Genomic DNA, 12002 nt, shown 5'->3' with positions numbered 1-12002 from the left:
GTCACTGTACTCGGTGCTGGCTCCCTACTCTGTCACTGCACTCAGTGCTGGCTCTCTACTCTGTCACTGCACTCGGTGCTGGCTCCCTACTCTGTCACTGCATTCGGTGCTGGCTCCCTACTCTGTCACTGCACTCGGTGCTGGCTCCCTACTCTCTCACTGCACTCGGTGCTGGCTCTCTACTCTGTCACTGCACTCGGTGCTGGCTCCCTACTCTGTCACTGTACTCGGTGCTGGCTCCCTACTCTGTCACTGTACTCGGTGCTGGCTCTCTACACTGCCACTCCACTTGGTGCTGGCTCCCTACTCTGTCACTGTACTCGGTGCTGGCTCCCTACTCTGTCACTGCATTCAGTGCTGGCTCCCTACTCTGTCACTGCACTCGGTGCTGGCTCCCTACTCTGTCACTGTACTCGGTGCTGGCTCCCTACTCTGTCACTGCATTCAGTGCTGGCTCCCTACTCTGTCACTGCACTCGGTGCTGGCTCCCTACTCTGTCACTGTACTCGGTGCTGGCTCCCTACTCTGTCACTGCACTCAGTGCTGGCTCTCTACACTGCCACTCCACTTGGTGCTGGCTCCCTACTCTGTCACTGCACTCGGTGCTGGCTCCCTACTCTGTCACTGCGCTCGGTGCTGGCTCTCTACTCTGCCACTGTACTCGGTGCTGGCTCCCTACTCTGTCACTGTACTCAGTGCTGGCTCCCTACTCTGTCACTGCACTCAGTGCTGGCTCTCTACTCTGTCACTGCACTCGGTGCTGGCTCCCTACTCTGTCACTGCATTCAGTGCTGGCTCCCTACTCTGTCACTGCACTCGGTGCTGGCTCCCTACTCTCTCACTGCACTCGGTGCTGGCTCTCTACTCTGTCACTGCACTCGGTGCTGGCTCCCTACTCTGTCACTGCACTCGGTGCTGGCTCTCTACACTGCCACTCCACTTGGTGCTGGCTCCCTACTCTGTCACTGTACTCGGTGCTGGCTCCCTACTCTGTCACTGCATTCAGTGCTGGCTCCCTACTCTGTCACTGCACTCGGTGCTGGCTCCCTACTCTGTCACTGTACTCGGTGCTGGCTCCCTACTCTGTCACTGCATTCAGTGCTGGCTCCCTACTCTGTCACTGCACTCGGTGCTGGCTCCCTACTCTGTCACTGTACTCGGTGCTGGCTCCCTACTCTGTCACTGCACTCAGTGCTGGCTCTCTACACTGCCACTCCACTTGGTGCTGGCTCCCTACTCTGTCACTGCACTCGGTGCTGGCTCCCTACTCTGTCACTGCGCTCGGTGCTGGCTCTCTACTCTGCCACTGTACTCGGTGCTGGCTCCCTACTCTGTCACTGTACTCGGTGCTGGCTCCCTACTCTGTCACTGCACTCAGTGCTGGCTCTCTACTCTGTCACTGCACTCGGTGCTGGCTCCCTACTCTGTCACTGCATTCGGTGCTGGCTCCCTACTCTGTCACTGCACTCGGTGCTGGCTCCCTACTCTCTCACTGCACTCGGTGCTGGCTCTCTACTCTGTCACTGCACTCGGTGCTGGCTCCCTACTCTGTCACTGTACTCGGTGCTGGCTCCCTACTCTGTCACTGTACTCGGTGCTGGCTCTCTACACTGCCACTCCACTTGGTGCTGGCTCCCTACTCTGTCACTGTACTCGGTGCTGGCTCCCTACTCTGTCACTGCATTCAGTGCTGGCTCCCTACTCTGTCACTGCACTCGGTGCTGGCTCCCTACTCTGTCACTGTACTCGGTGCTGGCTCCCTACTCTGTCACTGCATTCAGTGCTGGCTCCCTACTCTGTCACTGCACTCGGTGCTGGCTCCCTACTCTGTCACTGTACTCGGTGCTGGCTCCCTACTCTGTCACTGCACTCAGTGCTGGCTCTCTACACTGCCACTCCACTTGGTGCTGGCTCCCTACTCTGTCACTGCACTCGGTGCTGGCTCCCTACTCTGTCACTGCGCTCGGTGCTGGCTCTCTACTCTGCCACTGTACTCGGTGCTGGCTCCCTACTCTGTCACTGCACTCGGTGCTGGCTCCCTACTCTGTCACTGCACTCGGTGCTGGCTCTCTACTCTGTCACTGCACTCGGTGCTGGCTCCCTACTCTGTCACTGTACTCGGTGCTGGCTCCCTACTCTGTCACTGTACTCAGTGCTGGCTCTCTACACTGCCACTCCACTCGGTGCTGGCTCCCTACTCTGTCACTGCACTCGGTGCTGGCTCCCTACTCTGCCACTGCACTCGGTGCTGGCTCCCTACTCTGTCACTGCACTCGGTGCTGGCTCCCTACTCTGTCACTGCACTCGGTGCTGGCTCCCTACTCTGTCACTGTACTCGGTGCTGGCTCTCTACTCTGTCACTGTACTCAGTGCTGGCTCTCTACACTGCCACTCCACTTGGTGCTGGCTCCCTACTCTGTCACTGCACTCAGTGCTGGCTCTCTACTCTGTCACTGCACTCGGTGCTGGCTCCCTACTCTGTCACTGCGCTCAGTGCTGGCTCCCTACTCTGTCACTGCGCTCATTGCTGGCTCCCTACACTGCCACTGAGCTCGGTGCTGGCTCTCTACTCTGTCACTGCGCTCGGTGCTGGCTCCCTACACTGTCACGCTGTCACTGTGCTTGGTGCTGGCTCTCTACTCTGTGGATCTGGAATGCAATGGTGTCACCCATGGCAGAGTTGGGCCGACAGAGGCCTGAAGGGAGAGCCTGGGCCTCCTGAGCTGGGAGAGTGTGGCTGGACAAGGGACTAATGGGCACTGAACACACCCAGGCACCCTTTGCGCTACCTGGAGAGAGCCCAGCTGGCCTCACACACAAGTGGATGACCCTGTGCGAGAGGACAGCAGGGCAGGGAGAGGTGGCCGAGTCCCCAGGTTCCTGCTGGTGGTGGGACGGGCACTCGCGTGGGGCAGTCTGGCCAGGTCTACCCGGTTTGCCCCTTTGTGTTGGAGAGCGTGCCAGTGTGCACACTGTAGCCCGCTCTGCCTGCACGCCTGTCACAGCCACCTGCCTCTAGGAGACCCGCACTCCTACTCCTTCTGGAAACTGTCGCTCTTTGCAACACGACTGGTCAACTCCGGTCCAGACTCCCCAGCTGATTTTAGCAAGACGGTCTCCCCTCAGCATGTCCGCCTGATGAGTGGCGCTCATGGCCGCCTGTCATTAGCAGGAGCTTCCCGACTCCCGTGTCCCTGGCACGATGCAGAGGGAGTGGGCACTTCAGATCCACATGACAGACGTCCTGCTCGCTCAGGTGCGCCTGTGTTTCCTCCGCTGACAGCAATGTCACAATTCCTGCTTCTTGTCTGAATATTAATTAGTATTTAAGACTCATTAAGCTGGTTTTAGTGATTTATTTCATCCTGTAATTAGATATTATAATTAGATTATATCTATCAGATTTTCTCCTTTCCTTTAATAAGAAATTGTTCAATAGGTATAGATAAAAATTTATCAAATTATAACACATCATTTGAGCTAGATATAAATCCGGTTTTGCAATAGTTGAATAATAGCATAATGACAGTGTGGAGTTTTGTTTTTATGGGAATGTGTATTTTCTAGGTGGTGAGTTGTCCCAGGCATTGTGGAACCTTTCCAAGTGACGACTGTCCCTGGAACTAAGCCTGACCTTCAGAAGCGGGAGGACTCTGGCGCCATACCCAGCAGCACCTCTGAACTCTCCCGTCCTGAGACTCCCCGTGGGAACTGGCCTAAAGGGTATGTGTGGCAAGTGGGAACGAGGACCAACGGCAGTCCCAGGTCCTGTGTTGCAGTGCAGTGGCGTCCACACACGGGTGAACCAGCTCCAAAGGCAGATGCAGAGAGCAGGTGCCCTTCACAGGACGCGCTCATGGCAGTCTGCTGTGAGAGGCGACCTCTGCCCGGGCTGGCAGGTTTCCCAGTCAGTTCTGTGAGTCGCAGGCACACCGGGAAATAGAGGCAGTCTAGCTCTGCTCTGGCCCACCTGGAGCACCTCTGGTGACCAGGCCAGCCTCACATGGCCTGCCCTCTGGGATGCTGGGCATGCAAGGGAGACACCGTGAGAGCAGGAGTGGTTCCCTGGGCATCAGGCCCGGCTCCCCTCAAAAAAGGAAGCCTGTGTTTCCTTCCACGTGAACGTGGTTTATGGCCTGACCCACGCTCGGAAAGCTGGACGGCACGCGGGGTGTCAGTTCTGTCCCTCAGCCTTGTGGGACAGCACGCGTGGGGTCGGGTCTGTCCCCCAGCCTGGGACATGTAGACATACACACAGAGATGGTGATCTGAAGTTCCTACTCCACTTCTGAAGCCCAGAGATGCCACCCTGGATCCTCTAGCTCAGTCCGCCCGCTGCACCTTGCTCGGAGCTGACCAAGGCCCTGGTGCCACTGGCTGAAAGCGTGAGCAAACCCCCTGTGTATTCTCACCCAGGCCCTTTTGCAATATGAAAATATATTGAATTTGATTAAAAATTATTATTCTCCCATGTTTTAGAGGCACTTTAATTGGATTGTAGTGTAATTAAAAATTTCAGCCTTGCAGATCTGGGCAAGAAGTTACCAGTGAAAGGCGCATACCTCATTTGACATAAGGGAGGTCAAGGAGGAGTCTGGGGGCAGCTGCTTCCTGCGTTCAAGGGTTTATGGTATCAGGAGGTGAACTGGAGCATGGGGTAGAGGGCCAAGGCCGGCAGGACTGGACACGTGAAGCAAGGGCAGGTGTCCTGGGTCATGGGAGAACCTCAGGCTTTCTGGAGCAACAGAGCTGACTCCACACTCAGGGTCAGCAGCTCCCCAGAGCAGCCCAGGCAGGACAGGATGGACAGGAGGGGCTGCAAGGACTTCCCCATGTTTCAGGAGTAGGACAGTGGGCCAAAGTCCATACTGTCCCAGAACCTGGAGTTGGAGAGGCTTCTCCACAGCTCACCTGGGCAGGGAGGCACTCGGCCAGGGCATCCTGGGCAGTGGCTGCACAGCCATCAGCAGCCCAGACCCCGAGTAGCTCTGCCCCCGACACAGTGCAGCTCCCAAGCCTCACTCACTCATGTTTCAATCTCAGAGTCCAAACTGAGACAAGCTGGGTTCTTGGACTTAATAAGGTGTCATTTTAACACCAGTCAACGTCCAGTCTTCCTCTCGCTCATTGCTACATGTGCAAAGGCACTGTGCAAGAATTCATCCCGAGCAGCTCTCCGGGGTCACCTCCCCTCATCCTGCCCATGGCCTTAAATGGACACTCTCCACCCTGTTGTCCCTGCTGAACTCTACTCAGAGCCACTGTCTACTCCCTCTCCTTGCATGTCTAAGAGATGAATCATTCCTATCCAAAATATTCACAGATTCTTCATGCTATGCCAAGTCCAGCTCAAGCACTGGCCCTGTGTCCTGGGAGAGCTGACACTCTTGTGGAGGAGAATGTAGGGACCACATAGTTGAAGTCCACACGTCTGCACCTTCAGGATCGGTGAGTGCCATGAAGATGGGCAGGCACCCTGCTCAGTGGGCTGCACTGGCACCTCAGGGAGAGGAGGAGACCGCTCACGGTTCAGGAGTCACCCAGGCCAAGGCGCCTGGCAGGTACCTCCAGGGGCAAGGAGCTGCACTCAGGACTCCCTGAGGGCGGAGGGCGGGAGCCCGGCTTCCTGGGCTCCCTGGCGATGGCTGACCCAGATCCGGGCGCTGGGACTGGTGACTCTTGGGGAATGTCAGACTCCTCCTGGCCTGAGCTGTGCACAGAGCAGCCACAGCGAGGGCTTCAGGGAATGTCCTGAACGTGACTGCCGCTGGAGGAACCGAATGTTCAGCCGTACTCAATTCCAGTCAATCAAACTGGAAAATTCGTTGTTAGGAGACTTTCCCGTGTGGGGGGCGACTTGGTCACATCTCGCCGGTTCAGTTAGGAAGCTGTGGCGCCGATCCTGGACTTCTGACCCGAGCAGGCCTTCCTGTGACTGCTGCAGGTGTGGGGTGCACCCGGTCCCGGGGGCTTGTGTGGACATCAGTGTGAATAGCTCCTGGACCCTTTTGTAGAGATCATACACTGGAATGGTGTTTAGATATGCATTACATAAAATGTCATTGAGATTAATTTTACTCTTGTTTTTACTTCCATTAAAGTGGCTGCAGGAAAAGTCTCGGCTGAGCAGGAGGCTCGGGCTCTGAATCTCCCGGGCAGCGGTCCTCTGTCTCCCCAGGTTTTCAGGCTCCCGTGTCCCCTCTGTGGGGCTGGGGGTGCATGTTGGACGGGTGTCCCCTGTGTGGCACACTGGGGGGTGCGTGTTGGACAGTGCTTCGCTCCTGCCATTTCTCTTCCCACACTGCAAGTGGCACCTTTTGGTGAGCAGAACTTCCTTAATTTTAATGAAGTGGCCACTGTTGGTCGGCTGCCTTCACTGGCTGACTTCAGAGGTGTGCAGTATCTGGCTGCCTTTCCTTTATCTTGAATTCAGGGGTGTGTGTGAGTGAGAGAGAGAGAGGGAGAGCGTGCGAGTGAGCGTCGGGGTAGGCTGGTGCTCTGGTTGGATGTGTGCTGGGCACCTGGCTGGTGTGGCGCTGGACAGGGGTGGGGCCGTTCAGGTGGAGCTGGTGGGAGGTGGGAGGTCCCAGGGCTCCCGCTGGCCATCGAGTCAGGCATCTTGTGGACGGGGTTGGGTCTCATGGGAGTATTGTCATGAAGCTGAGCCAAGGAACCCGCGTGGCCTCTCCCGCACACAGACAGCTGCCCTTTGGTTCTGTGCCATGTCCCATGCAGCTGTGGGGTCCTCAGGGTGCTGGTGCCATGTTCTTTGGATCCCCCAGCCACCAGAACTGCACGCCAAATAATCCTCTTTGTTTTACGTATGGCCAGCATCAGGTCTTTTGTCACAGTGACACAAAATGGAATTAGAGAGGAAGAAATATTGATACTAATATGCTTTACATTGTTTTATAAGTATTTTTGGGAAGACTGTCCTTTCTCCACTGAATTAAAATGTGATGCATCATACATCAGATTTCTGTATTCACACACATTTCTTTCTGAACCCTCTGCTCCACTTTATTTCTCTATTTGTTTAGCCCTATACCCAGTTTCTCCCCTTATCAATTATGGGAGGTTTGAAGTTTGCCCTGATGCAGAGTGAATCATTCCTCCTGGCTCTTCTCCAGGGTACACTGTCTCTCCTTCTGGTAAGTCCACGTATGATGGCCTTTTGCTTCTGAACACACACGTACACACACACACACACACACTCGTATACACACATACACATATATACATACACATACATATTTACACATATGCACACTTACACACATGCACGCATATACACACTTTCACATACATCCACACATCCACACATATACACATCCACATATACACACATACACACATATATATACACGCCACACACATATACACAAATCCACACACAACTGGTATTTTAAGTGACATAATGATAAGTGTCTAATCACCTCTGGGGATCATCATAGCTATACCAAGGCTTCTACCCATTAAGCATGGTGTATCTTCATGTTTGGATCTTTTAAATATCCATCAGCTTTATAATTTCATTTATAGAATTTTTCACATCTCTCGATAGATTTATTGTGAGGAGTATAGTTAAAGCTTATGCTTCTATTTTAGAAGTTATATTTTTTCAATTTAATTAATTTTGTGACAAAAGTTTAACTGGTTTTATGTATGGAATATTATTTCAGCAACTTAGGAGTCTAATGTGTTAATTTTTATAAATTATGAAAATGGTGTTTGTGATTTCTCTGTGTACACAGTTGTACCAACTGTAAATAATAATCTTCTGAGTCCTTTCGAGTACACATAGCTTCTGCTTGTTTTCCTTGCCTCGCTTTCCTGGCTGGAATTTCTTGGGTGCTGAATAGAAGTGGGACAGGCAGAAAATGCATCTAATTTTTGGTCTCAAATGTGATGAGTGCAGGGAGTCTCCACTTAGTGACATGGGACATCCTGAGTGTGCTGAGCATGGGACAGACTCAGCTCCGTGGGAGGCAGATGGACAAAAGCATTGCCTTAGACCCTGGAGTCGCACACGAGGTAGCCAACTCTCAGCCCCTCGCAGCATCATGGAGAACATGAAGAGAAACCCTCCCAACTGCAGTGAGTCAGGACAGCAGAAGGTTGGTGTCCGGGGGACGTGCATCACCATGTTTGATGACTCGCGTGTAAGGGGGGTCCACGAAGGCCCGAGGAGGATCCCAGTAGACAGCAGGGGTGCTCAGAGGAGTCAGAGGGAAACCCTAGGCACAAAGCGGCACCATCATCTGGCTCGTAGTGGCCTGGCCTGGCTGGGGGAGGACTGGGTCCTGCAGGTGGCCCACTGCAGCTCAAGGACAAGGGGTGCAAGGAGAAGCCAGACGGCTGAGGGCTGCTGGACACTCTCCAAAGGTCTGGGGACTCCAGAGGTGGAGGCAGCATCCCAGACTGAAGTCAAGGTGGACTCTGGGCCGTGGGTCTAGAAGTTGAAAGGACACCGTCAAGGTCATTACCAAGAGCAAAGGAAAACAAGCCTGAAAGCCCAAATAGACAATTCACGGCCCTGGTGGGAAGTGCCAGCCCTCTCCCTGAGGCCAAGGGACACGCGGAGCCCTGGGAAGGCCGGGGCCGTGGGACCAGTGTCTGAGTGCCCCCCCACCCAGTCTGCAGCTGGCACTGGGGCGGTGTTTGGAGGTGGAGCCTTTGGGGTGATGAGGGCTGGGTGAGCATGGTGCCCTCACGCGAAGGCAGAGGGAGGCCAGAGATGGCTCTCTCCCCCTGTGGGGCAGCAAGGAGGCAGCCACCCGGGAGCCCGTGGTGGGCCCTCCTGACACCGGCTCCGGCACACGTGGGTGGTGGGCTTTGCCTCCCTGCAGAGCATGAGAGACTGACGGCGGTGAGCCCCCAGGCTGCGCTGACTAACGTTGCAGGCACCCAGGAAATCACCTCTCCAACCGCAGAACACTGGCTTCTCTCAGGTGCCTGGGGAACGCCTAGCAGAAGGTTCCAGATGCTGGGCTGTTCAGTCGGACTCCCCGCGTCTTATAAGACCTGAGTCCTACAGAAGGCACGCAGTGACCACAGCGGAATTACTCAGGATTGCTTTATTAACAGCCCTGGCCTCCTTGTTCCATGCTCTGCCATCTCTCATGCGTTTCTCTTTTTATTAGTCACGGTGACAGATCACATGTACGTGTGCTTCTGGGGAGGAATGCTGTGTCCTCGTCCATGTTGATACGTACACATGGTCATCGTGAGATCAGGTGATCAGAATTCACCACCTTCGGTGTGTCTCCTCCTCGTGAAGAGAATAGCCACAGACTTCTGGTTGTGCACATTCAGCTCTGATGGCCCTGCGTGCAGAGCACACCACGCCTCCTCTCCTGGTCGTGACCTCGCCTCTGCTGCCCTCTCTGTTTTCCCTGCCCCTTCCCTCCCCAGGGACAGGCTGCACAGGGCCGAGGACCTCACGCTGAGAGAAGGCGGCAGGCACAGGAGACCAAACCTCCTGGCCTCACCTGTGCAGTGACCACAGAGCACTGCGTACTGCCCGGACCCCTCGCCTAGCCACACTCGGGGAGGTGAATGCTTCTCGCCATTAAGGCCACTTTGATCATGGGCTCTGAGAGGACACTCTTTCCAGAACAGATCTTATCTCCAGAGGAAAGCCGGCAGCCAGCCCAGATCAGGAGCATCCCCCCCTGGACATGGCCCATCGCTTCCTCACCACGTCCCCGGTGGGCCCGCACCCAGGCTGGGACCTGTCCAGCTCGTCCTCCCAGACGGCTGCATCGGGTGGGGCTAGAGGTCTGCGGTCCATCCTCGTGTGGCAGGAGGAGGTGTCCTGTCCCACCCTGTGCTGGTGTGCGCAGTGCTGCTCGGGCCGCTGGTGGGGTCTGCTCCTTGAGGCTGACCCTCACTGATGGCCCCCCTCCCCTGTGTCTAGAGCTTGGCTGAACTCCCACGTCCTGAAGTTAGCCGTGTTTATGAGCCACCACCGGTGGCATTCACTGTTGCCCAAGTCATCCCCGCCGAGTGGCATTCAGTCTCCCTGGTGTTCCCTGGAGCAGCGTGTGAGGGTCAGGGGTGCGGTGCTGTCTGGCGTGCTGGGACCCTCCTTCCCAGGGGCTAAGGGGCCGAGCAGTTCTCACGCGCTGGTTTTGGCCACTCGTAGGTTCCTTCTGAGGATGCCCCTTCAGGCCTTCAGCCTTTTCTAATGGGATCGTTGTGGCCTGGTAAAGGTTTTGAGTCCTAGGTGTCCTGGGTATCACGCCTGCCTGAACCATCAGTTGGCGAGTACTCCCTCCTCTTCATAGGTTCTCTCCTAATGCTACTCACTGTCCCCTTGGCTATGTTTACTTGTGTACATTTCTGCTTGTGTCACCTATGCAGCCACTGCTGGTATACATGGAAGAGGAGCCATGTCAAAGGACACCTGCACGCCCTGTGTGTTGCAGCACAACTCACAACAGCTAAGAGATGGGGTCGCCTGATGTCCCCATGGACACAGGAAGGAGAGGCCCATCTGGACACAAGCACTGTGGAATAGTACTCAGCCATGAAGAGAAGGAGCTCCGGTCACTTGCTGCAGTACGGGTGGTGCTGGAGGATGTTCTGTTAAGTGAAGTAAGTTTAGAAGCAGGAACGAAATACCCCACGATCTCACCTATGTGTGGAAACTAAGAAGTCAGTCTCAGAGAAGAAGAGGGTGGAGCTGCCCGGGGTGTAGGGTCAGCGCTCCGGACTCCAAATCCAGAGGAACAGAGAGGAACGGTAGTTACCAGTGGCAGGAAAGGGCGGGGAGGGATGGGAAGAAATTAGGTCCAGCTGAGGTCGGACTCCTCTCAGTTAGGATGGGTTATTCCGTTCCCTGCAGTAAAGAGGGCTGGGAGACCCCCACAGTCCGCCACGCGTTCCAAATAGCCTAAGAGCATGCAGGGTCCCAAGGCACAGAGCGGGTCAGCCATGGAGGAGCTGCAGCCCGTGTTGCCCTGACGTGATCATCACGCACCACGCACCTGGGACATTGTGCGCTGCATCTCTTGTTGAGAGCCACAGCCGAAGGGGCCCCAGCAAACTTCCAGCTGCCAGCAAACTTCCAGCTGCCGGCTGATGATTGGCTCACAGCGGCCCCAGCAACATCTAGCTGATTGGCTCCTCTGCGGTGATGCTCATTGGGCTGTTTCCCTGCCCTTTCAGACCACGGAGCTGCTCATTGGGGGACTTTTTTGGCTCCGCCCACGTGACCCAGCCAATCGGCCTCAAGAGCAGGAGGATTGTGGGAGGTGGAGAGAAGCTTGTGGGGGAGAGAGAGGCTTGTGGAAAGCCGGTGGTGGCAGTTGAGGCTCTGAGGGTTTTTCCTGAGAGGCTGTTTTGTTTGGCGTGTGTGGTTCTAAAAATAAAGTTAGTTTCTTTTGACAAGTGGCTCCTGATTGTGCCCAGCCAGACTGCGGCAATCTCTCCCACAGAGAGGTCCAAGGGTCATGTCTCCATGAAAGTGCAACAAGAAACAAAGCAGAACTTTTCTTTAAGACCCTTCCTAAGAGAGGTGTTTCATGAACATCTGACCATGGTCCTTGGAGACCTAGAATGTAATTGTTCTGCTTTGACAATTCACATAAGTAGCCTGAAAAAGGAAGGGAATTTCCCCAAATTTCTAGAATTTCAGCCAGTTTAATTTTCTTCCATGTAGGAGAATTAGTAGAAAAACTGAGCAAGGACTCCATTACTACAAGCCCGTGTGGACTGCTTTGTGTGGGGAGTGCTTGGCCTGTGGAAAGCAAGGGTGCCCCTGCTCCCCCAGGCCCACTGACCCCTCCGGCTCCACAGACCCCACTGACCCCACCGGCCCCACCCGCCACACAGGCCCCACTCACCCCAAGGCCCCACCGGCCCACAGGACACAGAGGACACACAGTCCCCACAGGACACACAGTCCCCACAGGACACAGAGGACACACAGGACCCACAGGACACACAGGACCCACAGGACACACAGGACCCACAGGACCCACAGGACACACAGGACC

The 12002-nt window shown here is 55.3% G+C and overlaps 1 long non-coding RNA gene across 8 annotated transcripts; it reads left to right on the top strand.

The window, feature by feature from the left end:
- Window positions 1-2863: 2863 nt before the first annotated feature.
- LOC139701761 (uncharacterized) lies at window positions 2864-11350 on the top strand. Of its 8 annotated transcripts, none has more exons than XR_011704280.1 (5): window positions 2864-3256; window positions 3568-3723; window positions 5324-5448; window positions 10366-10599; window positions 11173-11350. It is a non-coding gene; the product is annotated as an uncharacterized lncRNA (long non-coding RNA). The 8 variants fall into 8 exon arrangements; XR_011704281.1 differs by lacking the exon at window positions 11173-11350 and adding an exon at window positions 10850-11155; XR_011704278.1 differs by lacking the exon at window positions 11173-11350 and having other exon boundaries at window positions 10366-11155.
- Window positions 11351-12002: the final 652 nt, after the last annotated feature.

Source organism: Marmota flaviventris, chromosome 14 (genome assembly GCF_047511675.1).
Source record: "Marmota flaviventris isolate mMarFla1 chromosome 14, mMarFla1.hap1, whole genome shotgun sequence".
Lineage (NCBI taxonomy): Eukaryota > Metazoa > Chordata > Mammalia > Rodentia > Sciuridae > Marmota > Marmota flaviventris.
Note: the sequence above shows the minus strand (reverse complement) of the source record. Positions and strands in the feature narration are given on the sequence as shown.